The sequence below is a fragment of the Sus scrofa genome, chromosome 6 (assembly GCF_000003025.6).
Source record: "Sus scrofa isolate TJ Tabasco breed Duroc chromosome 6, Sscrofa11.1, whole genome shotgun sequence".
Lineage (NCBI taxonomy): Eukaryota > Metazoa > Chordata > Mammalia > Artiodactyla > Suidae > Sus > Sus scrofa.
Genome location: NC_010448.4, coordinates 76664158 through 76685755, shown reverse-complemented (window position 1 = coordinate 76685755; position 21598 = coordinate 76664158).

The following is a 21598-nucleotide window of genomic DNA, read 5'->3' as shown; positions in this document are numbered from 1 at the left end:
GAGACCTCAGTTAGTCCTTCAGCCCCAAGACTTCCCAATCTCTCTTTGGAGTACCAGTCTTCCTAGCTGGTGCCTGGCACATAGGAGGCCCTCAAGAAATATTTGTTGGGTGGAAGGATGAAGGAGTGAATAAATGAGGGCAGGACACACCCAGGCCACACCTCAGCCCCTAGCACAAGGCTGGTGCTTGGCGAGTGCTAGAACTCAACCTGTGGCCGTGAACCTTCTCCTAGAACCACCCACCCCTCTGCCCGCCCCGCCCCAGGATGGTGGGTTCAGAGAGAGGACATCCCGCCCCCGTGCTCAGTTGGTTTCCTCAAAGGGGCTGGGCTGTGAAGCGTGTGTTTATTACCACCTGGTAATTGTTCATAGTAATACCTCTGCGTACCCTCTCCTGGGGGGGGGGCATCCCTCCAGCTCCTGGTCCCCAAAACACAGCTTTGGAGGCTTTTATCTTGCCCCAGAGAAAGGTTTGACTATGAGAGGCATAGTCAGCAGAGGTCACAGGGTGACTAAGCCAAAGGCCACAAGATTTTCATTTGCTTAACAATGTCTCTCAGCTCCTGTCTCCTAGTGGATCAGCTGCCAGCAGCGGGGCCTCCACTTTGCAGTTCTGGCACTGAGACCCAGGAGCGATGGTGGGACATGCCTTCCCCTGGGGTGTCTGCAGAGCCTTCCTCTGTCCATGCTGCTATGCTGGGCTCTCCCAACAGAGGGCGCTACAGCACAAAGCAAATTTCTCTTCTCCTGACCCTAGGGAACACCCCCAGAGGTCAAAGGGGGCCTGAGGCCCTCCGTGACCTCTAGTTTGTTTCTTTCCAGGCGACGGAAAGGTTATGGCTTATTATTACCTCCCAGAGCCTGGCTTCCAAGGGGATGGGCTCTGTTGGTTGGGGTAGGACCCCCTGTGGAGTTGGATGCTAAGAGTTGTAGAGCCTTTGCGAAAACGCTTCTCCTGTCCTAGGCACTGTTGAAGGACAAATGGTGTGTAAACTCAGTGAATCCTCATGGTAGCATATGGCATGAGTAATTATTTTATTCCTGTTTCACAGATGAGAAAACTGAGACAGAGAGGGCAAGTGACTTGCCCAGTACAGCACAGTGATAGAGCCACATTTGAATCCACAGTGTCCAGAGCCTGAGCTGTTAAATGCCCTTCCAGGACCAGAAACACACACGCACATCTGATGCAGGCACACAGGCGCAGACACCCTGGAAGCCAGGATTTCAGAGGGAAGTGGGATAAAAACCTGACTTTCTAAACTGTAACTGCAATGTATACATCTAAGGATGACCTGACCCCCTTGCTGTACAGTGGGAAAATAAAAAAAAAAAAAAAAAAAAAACCTGACTTTCTTAAGCCCAGTGTGTTCTACCTCTCTCATCTCATTTCATTCTCATGTGAGCCCTCTGTGGCAGCTTTATCTAAGCCCAATTTACAGATAAGTAAACTGAGTCTCAGAGAAGTGAAAAGAATTACCCAAAGTGATCAAGGAAGAGAAACATTGGGTCCTGGGGACAGGGATCTACTCTGGACCTTCCCTAGGCTCTGTCCAGAGAGCCACACATGCGTGCTCTCTCCCTCTGCCCCCCCATACACACACACACACACACACACACACACACACACACACACACTCTCACTCACTCACACGGTCCTCTGACTCTTTCTTACCTTGCCCTCCACCTTTCCATGCTGGGAATTAAATATCCACCAGGCTGCATCCCACACAAGACAGAGTTTTTTAAATTGTTTGTTTAAATTAAACACAACTGAAAAGGATGCCGTTACACCGGTGACCCAAATCGATACCAAATCAGCTGCTTGGAATTTAGTCCAATGTTGCCTCCTTAATGGACCTCAACCCCACTTGGACTCAGCTTCCAGCTCCAGCACGTTCCCCCCAGGAGGAGCCCGGAGGGTTTCCCACAGGGAATTGGAGCCTGTGGTTGCTGAATGAGCCTCAGCATTGCAGGTCCTGAGAAAGGAGCTGGATGATGTGAAAGAGTCAGGGATGGAGAGTTAAGCCCTGAGGATCGGGGGGGGGGGGCGGGCTGCCGAGAGAAGCAGGCCGACCCTGGAGACCAGCATTCTCCAAACTGGATCCCACCAGTTTTTGTGTTTGTTTGTTTTAAATTTGTAAAATATTCCTTGGAAGAGGGTTCCGTGGTTCAACATGTTTGAGAAATGCTGCATATTAGGTCGCGTTCCACATCTGGGAGATTTACAATTCACACGAGCATTTAGAGGCTATGAGAAATCCTGCAGAATTCTTCAGTTTTATTTACTTGAAATTCAAAAGAAACTGAGAGAGAGGTGAAGAAGCCCCTTGCCCAAGGCCACATGGCCTTTATGTATTTCTGAGACTGCAAGCAACATGAAGATAAGGACCGCTTCTGACTCATTTCTGTATTACTTGTGCCAGGCAGGTGGTAGGTAGGTACTCAAGAAAGTGTTGAATGGAAGGAAGAGAGAATGGATGAATGGAAAGATGGATGGGTGAGAGAATGATTGGATGGATGTCCAATGGATACATGGATATGAGAATTGCTGGGTGGATCGATGGATGAATGGATGGCTGAATGGTGGGTGGAAGAACAGATGGAAAAATGGAAAAAGGGGTGGGTGACTGGATGGATGGGTGATGATGTGTGGGCGTGTAGACAGATGGATTAGGGAAAGGCTTGAGGAGTGGATGAGCACATGGATGGAGGAGGGGATAGATGAATTAAGATTAGAAAATATCAGCAAGATTTGTACTTTTTCCTGTTATCAGTGGCTTTGCTAAGACAGAGACTTGGACGAACAGTGTTAGTCATAGTTCGAAGCTGGAGACAGAGGTGGTCAAGAGCAGGGCTGAAAAGCACAGATGCTAGAATTGGCCTGTCTAGACCCAAATCCCATCTTCAACACTCAGGAAAATGACGGTGCAAGGGAGGAAGGAAGGGAGGAAGAAAGAAAGGACTTGCTGTAAGAATCCGAATAAATCGTTTAACCTCCCCGTGCTTTGATCTCCTCATCTCTAAAATGGGGATGGGAAAAAAAGTAGCAGCCTCGTCAAGTTTTGCTGATTGGGTAAGACAATGCTTCAAACGGGGTAAGCCCTCAATAAATAATAGCTGTAACAACCATCACCCACAACCAAGGCAGCCATAGGAGGCTTTAATTGTCCCACGCTGCGGTCCCTTCGTTTCGACCTTAGTTTCCTGCCCTCTGGAGTGGAGAGGGTGGTTGGAAACGCCAGGGTCCTCATCTCAAGGACCTCGGTGGTTGCCATGACCACGAGCCAAAGAGGAAGGTCAATGGGACTGGAATCTGCACTTCACTTACCTTCGATGTCAGTCTCTTCCTGGCTTTGCACTCCTGTTTCTGTGACAGTCAAGTCCAGTCTGGGAGCTGAAAAGGTCCGCCTTGGAGCAGCCCCTTTCCACCTTTCCATTCCAAGTTGCATTACCACCCATAGACAACAGGTGGCGACATCCAATATGTGATTTGTTCTATTTTTACAACATTTTAAGTGCCGGGGCCTATATTTTGTAAAACAAATCAGCTTCCTGTTTCATGAATTTGTCAAGCTTTGGTGTATTCACAGTGAAGGCATGCTGTCAGAAAAAAATATATACATAAGGTCCTTAGTCACAATTGTGTGATTGGGTCCATAATACTGTAGATGAGAAAATTGAGACCCAGAGCAAGATTGTCAGCTCCCTGCATTTTCACTATTTGAGGCGCATGTAGTCTGTGCAACGCAGTGAAGTAATGTTTTCATCTGTTGATTCACCTAAGTGTCTTGTCTTCTCAGGTCATAACATAAGCTCCAGAAGGTCTGGGCTCATTTCGTCATGCCCCTTTGCACCTCCAGCCTCGCCCTGCTCAGGCCTGGGTCGCAGTACTTGACGGGCCCAGGAAGCAAAGAAGGAAGGCCTAGTTAACCAGGTTAGTCATTCAGTTGGGAGTAAAAAGGTATTTGTAGTGAAAATGCTTTGGTTAATTACAAAAGCTGTCTGGTGAGACCTGACAGTTCCCTCTCTGGCCATCAGCCTGCTTTCTGTCTTGAGTTTCTGGGTCCTGAAACATTTGAGGGAAAAAATCTCAATTCAATTTATAGCACAGGGAGCTAATCCCATTTCTCTGGGCTTCAGCGTTCCCATTTATAAGAGGCAAAAGGCCAGGCTAGCCTCCCCCGGGGCCCCTGCCAGATGATGTCTTACCTGGGGGCGTAAACTCCACTCCACCTGCCTTCTGCTTCACTCTCCGTCCCTGCGCCAGTGACAAGACAGACACCCCATGCCTGGAACTAGCTTGGACTTGGGAGACTGACGTTTGGGAGGAGGCGAGGCCTGGAGCTTTGAAGGATGCATAACATTAGAGGAAAACTTTTGAGGCAGAGCCTGTGAGCAAAGTCTTACAAAGGTGAAACAGAGATTACCATTCAAGAAGCAACAGGAGGAGTCCTGTTGTGGCTCAGCGGTAACGAACCTGACTAGTATCCATGTGGACGTAGGTTCAATCCCTGGCCTCATTCAGTGGGTGAAGGACTTTGAGTAGCTATGGCTAAAGCTCTGATTCAACCCCTAGCCGGGGAACTTCCATATGCTATGGGTGCAGCCCTTTGAAAAAAAAAAAAAAGAAAAAGAAAAAAGACATAAAGAAGCAACAGGAGTTCCCGTCGTGGCTCAGTGGTTAATGAATCCGACTAGGAACCATGAGGTTGTGGGTTCGATCCCTAGCCTCGCTCAGTGGGCTAAGGATGCAGCATTGCTGTGATGTGGGTCGCAGATGTGGCTCGGATTCCGTGTTGCTGTGGCTGTGGTGTAGGCCGGCAGCTATAGCTCCAATTAGACCCCTAGTTTGGGACTTCCATATGCCATGGCTGTGGCCCTAGAAAAGACAAAAAAAAAAAAGAAAGAAAGAAAGAAACAACAGGTGTTTCAGGAATCGGGTCCGGGGTGTGCAGCAAGGCAATGCTGTAAGGTCTAGAAGTGTCTTTGCAGACCACAGAAGGCAATTAACATCGAGGGATGGCAAAGGAACCGTGCAAACAACTCTAAAACCCTACATTGAACAGGATGACCTGGATATATCTGCCCATCCTGAGATTCTGTGGCTCTTGACCTTAGGTCCCTCTACACAGTCCAGTCCTTTCTGGCCCCCAGAGGGAAATTTTATCATCATTGGAGCCTTTCCTCTCTACAGAAATGCTCTTCTTCCTCCCACTTCTCTCCCCAACTCTTGATCAAAGGGAACACTCCCACTCACCCCTTAGCCCCCTGCCTAGTCCCCACCCTGCCTTCCTAGGTTGTCCCTTGTCTGCCCATGTCCAGCCTCCTGTCCTTCTTCCCATTTACCCTGTTAAGAGGCTGACCCTGCAAACAGGCAGCTGGGGAGTCAAGCTGGAATTTTCCCTGGAATTGGAGAGTATTGGGAAGCACAAAGGGAGAGCCCCCAACACTCAAAGACCTCTGTCCCTGCAAAGGGACACTAATGGTTCATGGGAACACACACAGATATCGTCAAAGGTTTGTATGATTCCCAGGGAAGGTGCCCAGGCTATGGAGGATGACAGCACAGGGCCCCCAAATTCTCATGGTCCCTAAACTCCAGTGCCCTTAAACAAATGGTTCTAATGGGTGTCCACCTCCACTAAGGGCATCAAGCAAGGCTTGTACACTGCTCTTCTCCTCTGGACCAGGTACTGAGGCAGGCGCCAGGGATACAGTAGCAAAAGGACACAGTTTGTGCCCTGAGGAGCTCTCAGTCAGCAGGGGTTGGGACACGACCAAGATGCCTGAGTGCCACCATCAGGGCTGCCTACTTACATCTGTTCACCTGGCCTCTTATCCATCAGAGTCTGGCACCCACCTGCCTGCTCACTTGGTTCCTCCTTCTCAGATGCCTCCCCAGACCCCGAAGCTCCGGCTGTGCTCCCAGTCCCCCCCCTGACGTGGGCTCCCACTAGAAGAAGCACAGGTGAATCTCAGACAATTCCTTGAAGCTTTACCTGCACATAAAGCCCATCCTCTACCTACCAATGCTCCAGGTCACCTGGGCATGCCAAGGGCTACAGACTGGTGGGACAGCCCCCTTAAAATCCTTCGTTGGCTTCCGATGGCCCAAAGGCCAAAGCCAACACCTGGCACAGCTTACAGGGGTCTTCAGCTTCACACTGGACCCAGCTGTGAAGTTCTGAGTACCCATTAAGCTCTCTCTCTCTCTCTTTTTTTTTTTTTTTTTTGTCTTTTTAGAGCCACACCCACTGCACATGGAGATTCCCAGGCTAGGGGTCAAAGTGGAGCTGTCACTGCCGGCCTACACACCAGTCACAGCAACGCCAGATCCAGCTGCCTCTGATCTATGCCACAGCTCACAGCAACACCAGATCATTAACCAACTGAGCAATGCCTGAGATTAAACCTGCATCCTCATGGATGCTAGTCAGATTCATTTCCGCAGAGCCACAGTGGGAACTCACCTATTAAGCTCTCTTAATTCTAGGCTTTTACACATGCTGTTCCCTCTGCCTGAAACACCCTTCCAGCCTCTCCAGCCTCCTCACTCCTATCTCTCTTACCCTGTCCCCAAGTACCCCATGCACACCCTTTCAGGCTGTCTGGCTCTCGCTCATGCCTCAGGGCTCAGCTTTAGCTGTTGCTCATTCTGGAAGTCCATGTTAGATCCTTTCTCCATGTCTGTCCCAGGGAATTGAGAGTATGGTGGTAAGATGGGCAAAGCACAGAGAGAAGAAGAAAGGGAAGGAGGGAGAAAGGGAGGAAGAGAGCCAGAAATCTAAATCCAGAGCCAGGCTCATCATCAGCAACCAGAACAGTCAACGTACCATCAAAAGTTTGGCATGGCCAGAAAAGATGCTCATCTTCTCCAGAATGATACCTTTCTTAACTAGAGTTGCCTTGAATGGACCACAGACAGACGTGCTGGTTCTTGCTTCAAGACATGTGAGATCACTGAAGCCTTCTAACACCTTCCCTTAGAGGAACAAGTGGTCCATGATGGAATATTGGGTCCAGGGGAAGAACAGCTGGGCTGGAGCCCATACTACCTGCAGGCCTCCTCTCAGGGAGTGAGGTTCAGGGGTGTGCGTCGAAGGGCCCTCACTCCTCTTTGGACTGTACCGCCTCCTGTGGCAGGACCTGCTCTCCAGCCCAGGGAGACTCCCAGGCATCCTGGGTGCCCGGGGACCATCTGTCTTCCTGACTCCTGCTTCCAAGTCCAGCTTTTACTTATCAAGATAATTAAATTCCACCCCCTTTCTGCTGCCCCCTTGCAATGTCAGGAGGGACAGGAGCCTCTCCCCAAGAGCTTTCCTTGCGGCTGTTCGATAAGCCCCATATTTCACACCGCGAGTGACTGCATTTCAGCAGTGGGTGAAGTGGTTTTATTTTTATCGCGCACGCAGGCATATAAATATGTACGAGGAGCTCAGAAGCACTTTAGGGTCTCTCTGGAAGGCAGGTTCGTTGTGACTGTGAGGGAGCATGGCAATTAGTTCAAGCAGGGCACAGGCTTCGTGGGGTCCAAAGCTGCTCCCCTTGCCAGCATCGCTGGCCCCATTCTCCTTAGAACGGTGCCCTCATAGGCTCCTGAGAACTGGGTGGTGCCTTGGCAAACTTTCCAGGACACTTTTTTTTTTTTTTTTTAAAGGAGGGATCTGGGTTCCCAACTTAATTCTGCTACATCCCAGCTGTGCAACCTTGGATGAGACCCTTGCTTCTTCTGGGTCTCAGTGTCGATTGTCTATAAAAATGGAGTTAATCATGCCTTCCCCGCCAGCTTCCCAGGTCTTTTGGAAAGAACAAATATGATGAAGAATTTGCAACGGGCTCTGAGAACTGTAATATACAACTGTAAGAGGCTTATCATTATTCCTCCCCAGCCATTCATTTGCAGCAGGTTAGTGAAAGAACAAGACCGTATCTGGTAATACAGGCAATGGATGCTCTAGGCATTGCATTGCAGGCTGTCACGGAGAGGAGGAGGGGAAACAGTGTTTGTTGACCTGCTACAGAGATAGGTGCTTTCCAGATAGTATGGCATTTGAACGTGACGGTGACACCTCAAGGGAAGTGTCCTTCCTGCTCATTGATAACGAGACTGAAGTTCAGAGAGTGTGCATGGTGACAGTCTCAGGGCTGATCGCCTGCCACTAGGGATAGTCAGGGTACTGGAGCCCAGGGATGTGCTGTCCCACTAAGCAGCCCCGTGGGGACACTGGTGGCAGAGTAAGCCTGTGGTCCTGAAGGGAGCTCATGAGATCATCAGTGCCTCTGAAATCTGGGTCCAGCCTTCATTCATCATGCCCAGGCTGAAGTAGAGGGAGCAGGGCTTTCATCTGCCAGGACCCTAGAGTCAGAGAGCAACCAGGGGCTTTGGTGGGGATATGCCAGAGTAGAAAATGGGTTTTATTTATTGATTTGCCCCCCCCCTTTTTAGGGTTGCACCTGCAGCATATGGAAGTTCCTGGGCTAGAAGTCAAATCAGAGCTGCAGCTGCCGGCCTACACCACAGCCACAGCAACATGGGATCTGAGCTGTGACTGCAACCTACACAGCAGTTCATGGCAATGCCAGATCCTTAGCCCACTGAGAGAGACCAGGGATAGAACCTTTATCCTCATGGATACGAGTCGGTTTGGTAACCCACTGAGCCACAAAAGGAACTTCCTAGAAGATAGAGCACTGAAAGCTCTCTGATGGCCAAGGTGGGGAGGAAGTCAAAGGATAATGAGCTCTGGCCTCTCATCCCTGGAACTCCGATGCCAGCATGGGGAAGATCAAGAAGGGAGGTGGGCCGTACCCTTCCCAAGGGCTAAGTCATCAGGGAAGCCAGCCAGAGGCTTGATCATCCCGGGGTTTGGTGCCCGCTGATTTTCTCCTGAAAAGGACTTCCCCGGACCCATGGCCCTGACTGGAGACTCAGCACCTGATGAGGAGACACCCTGTGACCGTGTCTTGAAGGTCCAATGGAGGCACAACTCAGGAGGGCAAGTGCCAAGTTAAAGGGCCCAGAGCCCGGGCTGGACTGGACAAGAAAATTGCCCAGCGCCGCCAACATCAGTGTGCCAAGAGGGAGCTCCTCATGCATGATAGGCAATGTGGGGAAAGACCTTTGGGGCAGGCGGCAGTCTGAAAGCAAGGTGACCCGTGGCCGTGAGAGTGGTAGGGACTCGGCGATCACCCAGCACAGTTAACACAGGACAAACCATCTTGACCAGTAAATGGAGAATCAGGGAGGCTGTTGGAGGGTGGCCCGTGTGGAACCGGCCAGGCTCAGGATCTGGAGGGGAGGGTTGACAGTTCTTGCATCAGAAACCTGTTCTTTCCAGTTTTATTTTTCCCTATTTTCTTTCTAATTTGTTTCTGCTTTCAGGAAAGCTGGAAGCACCAGCCTCATCAGCATCCACACACGGGTAATTGAGAACCAAGAGATGGTTGGCCAGATTGGCAGGAGTGGAAGTGAACGCTGTAGGACTCTCAGGAGGAGGCGGCGCTCAGAGGCCAAGGTCAGATCCTATGAGGCCATCCCTATCTGCCCAAGTTCTGTTTCCCAAGAGAGCTTCTCTGCTTCCCTCTGTCTCTCTTTTTAAACTTTTTTTTTTTTTTACACATAACATAACATTCACCACCTTACCTATCTTTAACTATACAGTCCCGTAGTAAGTATATTCACACTGTGATGCAATCCATCGCCAGAACTTTTTCATCTTGCAAAACTGAACCTCCATCCTCATTAAACAATAACTTCCATTATCCTTCCCCTCAGCTCCTGGCAATCATCACCCTACTTTCTGCATCTGTGAATTTGACTCCCTCTTCACCAACAGAGGAGACCAAAGACGCTTCCTGGGGGAGGTGACTTGAACTGCAATGAGTCTGTACTTCTGCCTCCAAAGGAGAAAAATGCTTTCTAGGTGGAGGGAGACATACCAGCCTAGGCCCAGAGTTGGAAAAGGGCAGGACAAGTTCCTGTTGTGTCTCAGAGGGTTAAGAACATGACTAGCATCCATGAAGATGCCGGTTGGATCCCTGGCCTTGCTCACTGGGTTAAAGGATCTGGCATTGCTGTGGCTGTAGCTGTGGCTGGCAGCTAGTGCTCTGATTTGACCCCTAGCCTGGGAACTTCCATATGCTGCGGGGGCAGCCATTAAAAAAAATGAATGGAAGGAAAGAAGAAAGGAAGGAAGGAAGGAAGGAAAAGACAGGGAATGTTTAGGAAACCCGAGCATGAAGTACATGTAAGAGAATGTTATGACATGATTGGCTGGGTCCAACCTTGAACCTGAAGCCGTGTGTCCCTGACCCTACTCTACTGGGCAGTCAGGGCTACAGATGGGGGTGTTCGGAGCTATGATTTGCTGGATTCGCCTGGCAGCTGTGTACAGGGGGGACTGGAGAAGGGGAGCCAGCAGAAAGGGAGGCTGGGACTTGCTGCTGCAATCCTCCAGAAAGGGGAAATTTGTCTCACAGCACCCTGAGCCCCCAGGAATAAAGCTGTGACCAATCAGGTATCCTTCTGGCCCTCAGGAAGCTAACTGCCACGGGGAAACACAATAAGCATGTTCGTAACTAAACCAAATGATGACAGGTTGTGAGCTGTACCAGGACACAATTAAACAAGAGGGTGTGAAGAGGAGTTCCCGTCGTGGCGCAGTGGTTAACGAATCCGACTAGGAACCATGAGGTTTTGGGTTTGGTCCCTGCCCTTGCTCAGTGGGTTAACGATCCGGCGTTGCCGTGAGCTGTGGTGTAGGTCGCAGACATGGCTTGGATCCCGCGTTGCTGTGGCTCTGGCTTAGGCTGGTGGCTATGGCTCCGATTAGACCCCTAGCCTGGAAATCTCCATATGCTATGGGAGCGGCCCAAGAAATAGCAAAAAAGACCAAAAAAAAAAAAAAAAAAAAAAAAAAAAAAAGGTGTGAAGAGTAATAATGGGAGCATAGTGCAATCAGGGAAGGCTTCCTTGAAGAGGTGGCAATTCAGCTGGAAAAGAAAGATCAAAAAGAACTGGTGCTGCAAAGAGCACAGGGAAGAATGGGAGAAAAGCCTTAGGGGAGGAAGAGCTTCCTGTGTTCCAGGAACTGGCTGACAGTGCCAGTGAGTTTTAGGAGGTGAGCTGCAAGAGGAGAGGACCAGGGGGCCGGGGATGGGTGAGAGGTGGGATTTTATTTCAGAGCCACAGAAAGCCATTGGAAGACTCTAAATGGGAGAATGATGTGATCTGCTTTGCATTTTTGAAAGCCCTTTCTGGCTGCTGTGTGAAAAATAGGGCGAGGGGTGCCCAGTGATGACCCTGTTCGGGAGGCCACCATAAGGGAGAGAGATGAAGGTGGCAGGGGGCCAGGGCAGTGACCAGAGAAATGGCAGGGTGGGGAGGCTCACTGGCTCCTATTCCAGGGGGCGGGGCTGTGAGTGAGAGATACCACTTGGAAAAACACTCTGTTTCCAAGGCAGGTGACAGCCCGGATAAAGCACAGCAAAGTTTGACCCTGGCAGCAAATCCAATTTTCACACATCTCCTCTGGGTAGAATTTGCCTTCCCTCCCGAGTGGGAGGTCGGAAGGAACCACTGCAATGCAACCACTGGCTTCTCTGGGTGTGGAAAGGCTCTCCTGGGGGGTTATTCTGGCTCTGGGCTGCAAAGCCCTGCCTGGTGCTCAGAGGAGGACAGAGGTGAGGGGAGGTCCTTCCCCATCCAGCCCCTGCCCCAAGAAAGCCCCACTGATGCTCCGGACGAATGTGCCAGGCCTTTCTCTAGGGCTGCACAGGGAAAGACCAAGTGACCCCCTCCACCTCCAGGGGTGTAGACCCCCAGCGATGACCGCCTCCTGGTGCCTGCACACGTGTCATTTTCCCCTAACGTGGGCTAGACCGAGGACTTGGCTTCTAATGGACAGAAGAGGCAAACGTGGGAGTTCCCGTCATGGCTCAGTGGTTGGCGAATCCGACTAGGAACCATGAGGTTGTGGATTCGATCCCTGGCCTTGCTCAGTGGGTTAAGGATCCGGCGTTGCCTTGGGCTGTGGTGTGGGTTGCAAATGCGGCTCGGATCCTGCGTTGCTGTGGCTGTGGTGTGGGCCGGCAGCTACAGCTCCGATTCGGCCCCTAGCCTGGGAACCTCCATATGCCGTGGGAGCGGCCCCAGAAAAGGCAAAAAGACAAAAAAAAAGAAAGAATAGGCAAACATGATGGGATGTCACTTCTGAGATTAGGTCACGAAAAACTCTGGCCTCTGTCTTGGGGGCACTTTTTTTCCATTTTAGGGCCACACCTGCAGCATATGGAAGTTCCCAGGCTAGGGGTCAAATTAGAGCAGTAGCTGCTGGCCACAGCCACAGCAACGCCAGATCTGAGCTGCGTCTGTGACCTACACCACAGCTCATGGCAATGCCGGATCCTTAACCCACTGAGCAAGGCGAGGGATCGAACCCTCATGGATACTAGTCGGGTTCCTAACCCACTGAACCACAACGGGAACTCCTAGGTGGCACTTTCTCTGGCCCTTCCTTGCTTGCTCTGATGAAGCCAATGCCATGTCGTGAGTTCCCCAGTGGCGAGGCCTACCTGGCAAGGAACGAGGCGGGGACAACAGCGGGTTGACATCCCCTGAGGAGCAGAGGTCTTTGTCCACAAGGCCAGCCACCGTGGGAGTGAGCTTTGGAGAGGTCCCAGGCTTCTCTTCTAAGAGAGCTGCAAGTGACCCCAGCCTTGGCCAGTTACAACCTGGGAGGCACTCTGAGCTAGAGGCCCAGCTAAGCCACACCTGGAGCCTGAGTCCCAATTCTTTTGAGGCAGCAAATGTTGTTGTTTGAAGTTATTCAATTTGGGGGTGATTGGCTGTGCAGCAATGGATGACTAAGGCACCAGTGAACACATATTAGACACTTCATGTGGGCTCTACATGCATACGTTTTACAGGGTAGGTGCCATTATCCCATTTTATAGATAGGGAAACTGAGGCTCAAAGAGCCTGAGTAACCTACCCAAGGCCACATAGCTAAGAAATAGCTGGGAAATTAATCTAAAAGAAGCAATTGCCTGGGTTTCCTCCTTGAAACCTGATCATTTGTGCTATTTCCTGATGGAGCCTTGAATGCACCCTTTGCACCTGATTCTGGGTCCTGCACCCACTGTGTGCAACGCCTGTGCTGCACACAATACACACCATCCTATTTAATCATGAAACAGCCCGTTTCCAGGTGAAGTTGGTAAGGCCCAGAGATGTGAACTTCGATGTCAGATGGCCAGTGACCAAGCCCTGCCTGACCCCCTGGGTTGGGCTAGTCCTGACCCCAGTGGGATTTGAAGTTGTCCTAGATGTCACAACCCCCAAACTGCAGGTTTCTTCCCATCCCTGGTGGGACCTTGTGACCTATGGGCCCTCCAGCGAGTGCCATGCCTGGGAGATGCTTGGGGGCGGGGTGTCTCTGATCTTTCCAAGGTACCAGCTTCTATTGCACACCCATACATCTTTGTTTAGTGAAAGAAGGACAGTTGCTTACAAGGCAGAGAGTATTTTATCTTGTACGTCCTATGTATCTTCCCCTTCCTTTTGGCTTGATTCTTTTGGACAAATTAATCCGCCTGTAATGTGTTAGTCTGTGGGACTGTAGGGAACCTATCTCCTTCTTAGGATTTGAATATTATATATTTTAGGGCTGCCCCTGTGGCACATAGAAGTTCTCAGGCTAGGGGTGGAATAGGAGCTGCAGTTGCTGGACTCAAGCCGCATCTGTGACCTACACCACAGCTCTCAGCAATACCTTGCTTAACCCACCAAGCAAGGCCAGGGATTAAGCCTGCATCTTCATGGATACTCGTCAGGTTCTTAACCCACTGAGCCACGACAGGAACTCTAGAATTTGACTCTTGAGTAAAAGAACAAATTGCCTGGAGAAGGCAGATTCTGCAGCAAGAGCCCCACCTCTGCTCTGCCTTCCTGGTCTCCTGACCCAGCCTTGACAATCATCCCTGCTTGCAGCCCAATAGCCCTTGTGTAGCCCTGGGCCCCCAGGGACTGCCTAGCTGACCTCTGCCTTTGTCACTGGATCTGCAAGCCAGAGCTCTTGCAACCTGGACTGGGGCGGGGAGGGGTGGTGTGGGGGCATTCCCCCACGGGGCACTGGGCTCCATTAGGGACGCCCTGTAGGTCCCAGCCTTATCTCCAGGGGCCAGTCTGGGGAGGAAGGAACTGGGAGTCCAATATTTTCCTCATTGCCTATGAGACTCACTACCCCCACCAATCCCCCTGGAAATCTCAACTTTCTCTCTTGCTCCTGCTATCTTCCCTGACCTTCCCCCCATCCCCCACCCCAAAGAAGCCTGTGTTCTAATTAGCTAAGTAATAACGCAGCAAGGCTATGATTCCTCATTAGCTTGGAGAGATTCCTTGCTACATGACTGATAGGCATCTACAAGAAAATTAACTCCGGTGCAAGGACTCCCTAATCAAGATTAATGAGGGGGTGGGGAGGGAGGAGCAGGGGGCTCAGAGCCCTCCATGCATCTCTGGGCGGCCGAGGGATCTGTACCATGAGGGGGCAGGGGGTGTTGGGAAATGGAAGTGGGGAGATGAGAGCCCATGGGTCTAGTCTCAGTGTTCAAGGCTCCTTTCTGCCCACTTGAGGCAAAGTGGCCCACTAAGTGCATAAGGATGTACCACTGTGTGCCAGGAGAACCGATACTGAAATGAGTAAGTTGAAGTCCTTGCCCTTGGGGGATTCACAATCCAATTAGGCAGATAATTACACTGCAGGGCATCATCAGCTTTTATTGAGCACTTACTATGTGTTTGGCAACATCCTAAGTGCTTCACATGTTTCCATGTCTTTAATCCTTATGGCACAACTATTATTGGCCCCAATTTGCAGATGAAGAAACTGAGGTCTGGAGAAGTTAAGCAAATTGGCCAATGAGATGGAGTGAGGCTATAAACCCCCAGGGTATATCCTGGAACCCAAGCTCTAAAACATCATCCTATAGCATGTCGATGGGCACACTCTGGTGATGGTTGGCATGGGAAGTACAGGGCATGATGGGAGCCCAAGAAGTGGCCCTCACTGCTGATCCAGCAATGGGCAAGATTTCAAGGAGAAAGAGCCTTTGCATTGGGTCTTAACAGATAAACAGAATCTCACCCAGAGGAGAGTTATTGATTGAGTCCTTGATTTATTCATTCACTCATCCCACAAATAAGTACAAGACCCCATAGGGAACACAGCAAACACAGTGGTGAACAAAAGCAGACAGGGGGTATCCATGTCTATGGAGAGGCTGACATTGAACAAATAATTACATGACCAATTACTCTACCCCAGGGCCAGGACTGGCGTTGTCATCCTGAACTTCTGAGAGTGAGAGCCTCTTTAAAATTGTCACCCAGATGCCTCAACCTGGTCCCAGCCCTGGCCTGCCCATGCCCTGCCACTGGGAGCTGTAGGGTGGTAAAACCCCATTCAAAAGGCCAAACTCAGGTTCAACCCATCACTAAATATTTGCATGTGTCAAGTGGCTCTCGAGTATGTTGCTGCATCTTGCTTTCTGCTCTCTGAGTGCCCAGCTCCTTTATAGTGCTGGTCCAAGGCAAGACAACAGGTTCACTAAAGCACGTACCACTTTTCTTCCCACATCCCACGAAGCATCCAAGTTAGCCCTCACTCAGCACAACAAGAAAGTGATGCTCCCATGGCATGGACATATACCCCTATTAACCTTCTTAAGGAGGCTTTAGGGCTTTTGGTTTTCTCTCTTCCTGAGGGTCCCAAGATCCTGAGTCCAAAAAAACAGATTAAAAGTGATGCTTCACTCTGGTGGTCATGCCACCCTCCAGTGCTCCTGAAACTTGGAGGACCTGGGGCCAAAAGACCTCAGGGAGCACAAGGAAGACTTGGATGTGCCTCAAATACCACCTTTTCTCCCGAGCTCTTTGCATCATTAAGATGCAGTACCCTGTGTTCATTATAGAACTATCCACAACAGCTAAGATATGGAAACAACCCACATGCCCATTGACAGATGAATGGATTAAGAAGATGTGGTACATATGCACAATGGAATACTATGCAGCCATAAAAAGGACAAAATAATGCTGTATGCAGCAACATGGATGCAACTAGAGATTCTCATACTAAGTGAAGTCAGAAAGAGAAAGACGAATGCCATATGATATCACTTATATGTGGAAGCTAAAATATGGCGCAAATGATCCTACATTCTACAAAACAGAAACAGATCACAGACATGCAGAGTAGACTTGTGTTTGCCAGGGGGGAGGGAGGGGGATGGACGGGGAGTTTGGGGTTGGTAGATACAAAAAATTACCATTTAGAATGGATAAGCATTGGGGTCCTACTGTATAGCACAGGCAAATATGTGCAATCTCTCGGGTTAGAACATGATGGAAGATACTATGAAAAAAAGAACATATATATATATATATATATATATGACTGGGTCACTTTGCTACATAGCAGAAATTGAAGGAACATTGTAAATCAGCTATACTTGAATAACATATTCTTTAAAAAGATCCAGTACCCAGGGGCAATTTGCCTACACAACTCCCACTAATGGTGATGAGGCAACATCTATTGTGAGTTCCCCTCATCATCCTCCCAATGCACCTACTACCCCCATGAGGTTTACTTGGCTGACCTATATCATATTCTTCCAAGTCTCCACTTCCCAATTCTCAACCCACCCTTTTTTTGTCTTTTTAGAGCCACACCTGTGGCATATGGAAGTTCCCAGGCGAGGGGTCCCATAAGAGCTGCAGCTGCCAGCCTATGTCACAGCCACCCCAATGCATGATCTGAGCCTCCTCTGCCAACTAGACTACAGCTCATGGCAACACCAGATCCTTAACCCACTGAACGAGGCCAGGGATTGAACCTTCATCCTCAAGGATACAAGTCGGGTTCATTACCACTGAGCCACAATGGGAGCTCCTCAACCCCTTTTTAATGGCACATCTTGTAAAAGTCCAAGAAGGAGAACTATGGTCTCAGGGGACCCAGTGAGGCCAAGGGAATGGTGGAGAGGGGAGGTATGGCAGGCTGCTTCAAAGACAGTGCCCAGTGGTCCCCACCTCCCGCCTTCACATTCTGGTGTAATCTCCTCCCCTTGACTGTGGGCTGGATCTAGTGCCTGCTTCTAATGAGTAGACTAGGGCCAGAGTGATGGGATGTCACTTCTGAGATTAGGTTACAAAAGACTGTGACCTCTGCCTGCCAGGTGCTTTCTCTGGCCCCTCCCTTGCTGGCTCTGATGAAACTGGTTCTCAGGTTGTGAGTTGCCCTCTGAGAGGCCCACAAGGCAAGGAACTGAGAGAGGTCCCCAGGCAACAGTGCATCAGAAACGGAGGCCCTCAGTCCCAACGTTCCCGAGGAACTGAATCCTGCCAGTGACACAGATCCGTCCCCAGCTGAGCCTTAAGATGACACTGCAGCTCCGGCTGACACCCTCAGCCAGAGGATTCATCAAAGCTGCACCTGGATTCCTGACCCACAGAAACTGATACAATAAAAGCATGCTGTTTTAAGCCTCTACGTTTTGAGATCATTTGCTATGTATCAGCGGATAACTACTGCAGGGAAGGACGGGGGAAAGGAGCAAAAGGTGTCATAGAAGATCCTCCATAGAGTGCAGACCTTAGAGAACCTTAGCCACGACCTGTGCAAATGAACACATTTATAGGTAAGATAAGGCTCCAATACAGCCGACTCATGGCTGAGCTGGGTCTGGACAGATAAATGGAACTTGGACAGTCTTCCTATCTAGTCGTTGCTGCTGCCATATGAATTGTGAAAGGTTGCATTCAATTTCTTTGAGATTTAAAATATAGATTTAGGAAGGGTTTACAGCCCTCACTGAAGATGTGTTCAAACATGTTCGGTTTGTATCAGGACCTGTATTGTATTGGTCAGTCCTGGAGTGCACGCCAAGGAGTGATGGATCTCAGATGGTCTCTACCTTGGGATTTTTAAAGTACTGTCTGTAGCCCACTGGAGGGCCTTGAGTGTTAGCTGATGGGCCAGGAACAAATTCCTAATGCAGGTCTTTCCTTTCAGGCTTCCAGGCAAAAATGGCTCCAATGTCCACAAGCTTTTGTTTTGACATCAGACTAAGACTTATTTGTTACCAACCCACTCAGTCTGTTATTAACAGTGACCATCAACTCGGGCTTGGGATTCATCTTTCTTTTAAGAGATCTGACTGCCTCACACCCTTGACAGCATCGCACAGCTCCTACTGTGCACATGCTCATGCAGACGGTGTCAACCCCCCCCCCCATTTCAGGGGGAAAGGATGCCCTGTTATCAGTGAATCAGCGGGGCGGCCTTGAGTAAGCCATGCTTTTCAATTGCTTCTCTCCGTGCTTTGTAATTAGTGAACCTTTCTAGTTTAACTGCGCTGTTTATCAATTTATTTGTATGGGGGGGGTTAGTTAATTTTACAACGTTCAGTTAACCCTACTAGATTTACAACCGCACATGTGTTATAGTTGAAGAGGAATCATCCGTGCATCCCTGGCCAAAGCCAGTGTTGGAATTGCATGATGGTGATGTTTTGCTGTTATCACCAACATCATTTTTTTTTTCAACGGCAAAGTGGGTGCCATTTTGTGTCACTGATGTAATCCTTGTCCCGAAGAGTCTGAGACTGTCTGTTACAGCCTAGCAATCCTGCTTATGTTCTGTCCTGTGCCTCCAGATATAGTCCAATGTATCCTTTCCATGAAGAAACCCAGCACGACTTGAGCCCTGCTCATCCCTCTAGCTTCATCCCCCACTTATATCCAGAATCCCCTTATTATGGGCTGAATGGTGTCCCCTGTGCCCAGCCAAATTTGTATGTTGAAATTCTGACAATCCAGTGTCTCAGAATGTGTCTGTCTCTGAAGCCAGGGTCTTTAAAGAAGCGAAAGAAAAGCTAAAATGAGATCCAATACACCTGGTGTCCTTATAGGAAGAGGAAATTTGGCGCACACACACTAGAGGAAGCCTGTGTGGAGACACAGGGAGAAGGTGGCCACTTACAAGCCAAGGAGAAAGACCTCTGAAGAAAGCAACCCCACTGACATCCTGATCTCAGACTTCCAGCCTCCAGCATTGTGAGAAAATACATTTCTGTCCTGAAAGCCCCTCAAGCTGCAGGACTTTGTTACGGCAGCCCCTGCAAATGAGCACATGTCTGCGTGTGGTCCGGGCACACAGTGTGTCGCTCAGTATCTGGGGTTCGTAAAAGAGCCACACCCTGGTTGGATCCTTCAGTTGGAATCCCAGCTCTGTTGCTTATTAGCTCCTTCAAGTCACTTGGCCTTGAGCACGTTACTTTGTCTCTCTTGCTACCTCGATGTCCCTTCTGTGAAACAAGGCCAAAGAGAGTGCCTGCCTCATAGGGCTAGTGTGTAAGTTGAATTAATAAGGAACATGGAAGCATCAGCCTTATCATTCATGTAATGGATATATATTGAGCACCTGCTATTGCCAGGCATGGCGCTAAGTGCTGGAGTATCATCATGAGCAAAATAGATAAGCAGACCCGTTGACCATGCTTTTGATTTTTTTTCCTTTTTCTCTTTTCTTTCCCTCTGTTAGGAATATCTTGCTTATCTCTCTCAGCCATCCCTCTTTCTAACTTATTTATCCTTTGGGATTGTCTCAGGCGCCACTTCCTGAGGCTTGTACCTCCTCTGTCCCCCCTTGTTCTCATATGGACTTCTGAGTTAGCCTTACCACTTTGAACTTCCGTAAATGTCTGTCTCCCCATGGCAGGACTCAGTGGTACTCACCTTGGGGCTCCCAGCCCTCAGCTTAGTGCTAGGGGGCTGAGCAGGGGGTTCACGCCGATCCTAACCTGGAAGAATCATTTCTTGTCACTCTCCATTCTTCGCTGATCATTCGACTGTTTTGTCAATCTGTCCTTAGCGTCACTATTCAGAGCCTTGGCTGAGCCCCTGTTGTGGTCACAACTATATAGTGGAGGCTAACAGCATGGGCCCAACCCTCAATTTGATCCAATCCAAGTCATTTGAGCAGACATTGGTACGTATCTATCTAAGATTCAGAGAAGAACGGAGGAGATTCTGGTAGGAAAGAATTGTAAAGATCGAATGGGATTTCAGAAGGCATCCGACTCACCCTTCTGCCCATGAAGAAGCCTTTCAAAGCTTCCCTACTTGTAGTCAGCCAACCAGCCTCTACCCACTGTCTGCTCTCTGCTTCTGACCCCCCCAGGACCATCCATCCCATTGTTGATGACCCCAAATGCCCACCTCTTATTCCTCATCCTATTCTTCTAAAGATGCAAAGGAGAATTGTGGGGGCTAGTGTCAGGGGACCTCACCTGAACCTATTTCTCTCCCCATATTGATGGATATCACTTACTTAATGTCTGTGCTGGTCCAGCAAGTTTAATCTTTGCAATAGCTGTGGAACAAGTCTTATCACCCCTATGTTACAGGTGGGAAAATTCAGGTACCACATGGGCTCCGTATGAGGGAACTACACACCTAAATCGCACCACTGACAGGTGATAGGATGGGGGCTGGTCTCCTCTTTGCCTGATTCCTAAATGTGGGCTTGGGGTGGTCTCCCACGCTGTCTCCCATCACTGCCCTCATGGTTACCCTTAACCTCCGGGGAGGGACGAGGGAGGTTGATGTCAGGTTTGCAGGTGGTAGGTGGGGTACCCACTTTCCAAGCTAAGGGATGATAGCAGAGCAAAAAATCAGGCACCTGCTCTTGCTGGGGCCTCACCCACTTTCTGGTTTCTGTGTGATAGGCCTTCCTCCGGCTGGCCTTGGACTCACGACAAGACCCTCTCCTCCCCCTCCTCCCAAGCCTAATGAGTCCCCTGGGCTGCTAGCTTGGCAGGCAAACATTTGCGTTTACAAAGCCAGTGTTCTGGTAGGGTCTGTGGGTGCTGACCCTGAGGTCACCCTATTTGGGACTGGCTGAGACAAGGCCATCATCACTGGTGTCCATCTTCCAGTGCCCTACAGGGAGGCATTCTAGAGCCCCTAGGAAACTGGTACCACAGGAAGTGATGGTAGGTCTAGGAACGCTTGGGGATTACTGGGCTGATGCAGGACTGGGAACTAATGACCAGCAGAGAGGATATTCACAGAGAGACAAGAGAGGGGCCCTGTCTGGAGGAGTGTGATGCTTCCCAGGCCCCCAAGGATTCGGGAAGACACACATGTGCCATTGGAGGTCACATTGTCGGGGCTCCAATCCAGACCCAGACACTTACTGTGTGGTTGCAGGCAAGTCGATGAACCCTCTGTGAGGCTCAGTTTCCCCATCTGTAAAAGGAAGATCCTGATGCTTCCCTTTAAGGGTCATTGTGTAGACAAAAGAAAAAAATTTTTTTTTGCTTTTTTTTTAGGACTGCACCTGCAGCATTTTGGAAGTTCACAGCCTAGGGGTTAAATCAGAGCTGCAGCTGCTGGCCGATGTCATAGCCATGGCAACACCAGATCCTTAACCCACTGAGCAGGGCCAGGGATCAAACCTGCATCCTCGTGGATCCTAGTCAGGTTCCTTAAACACTGATCCATGAAGGGAACTCCCAACAAAGTAAA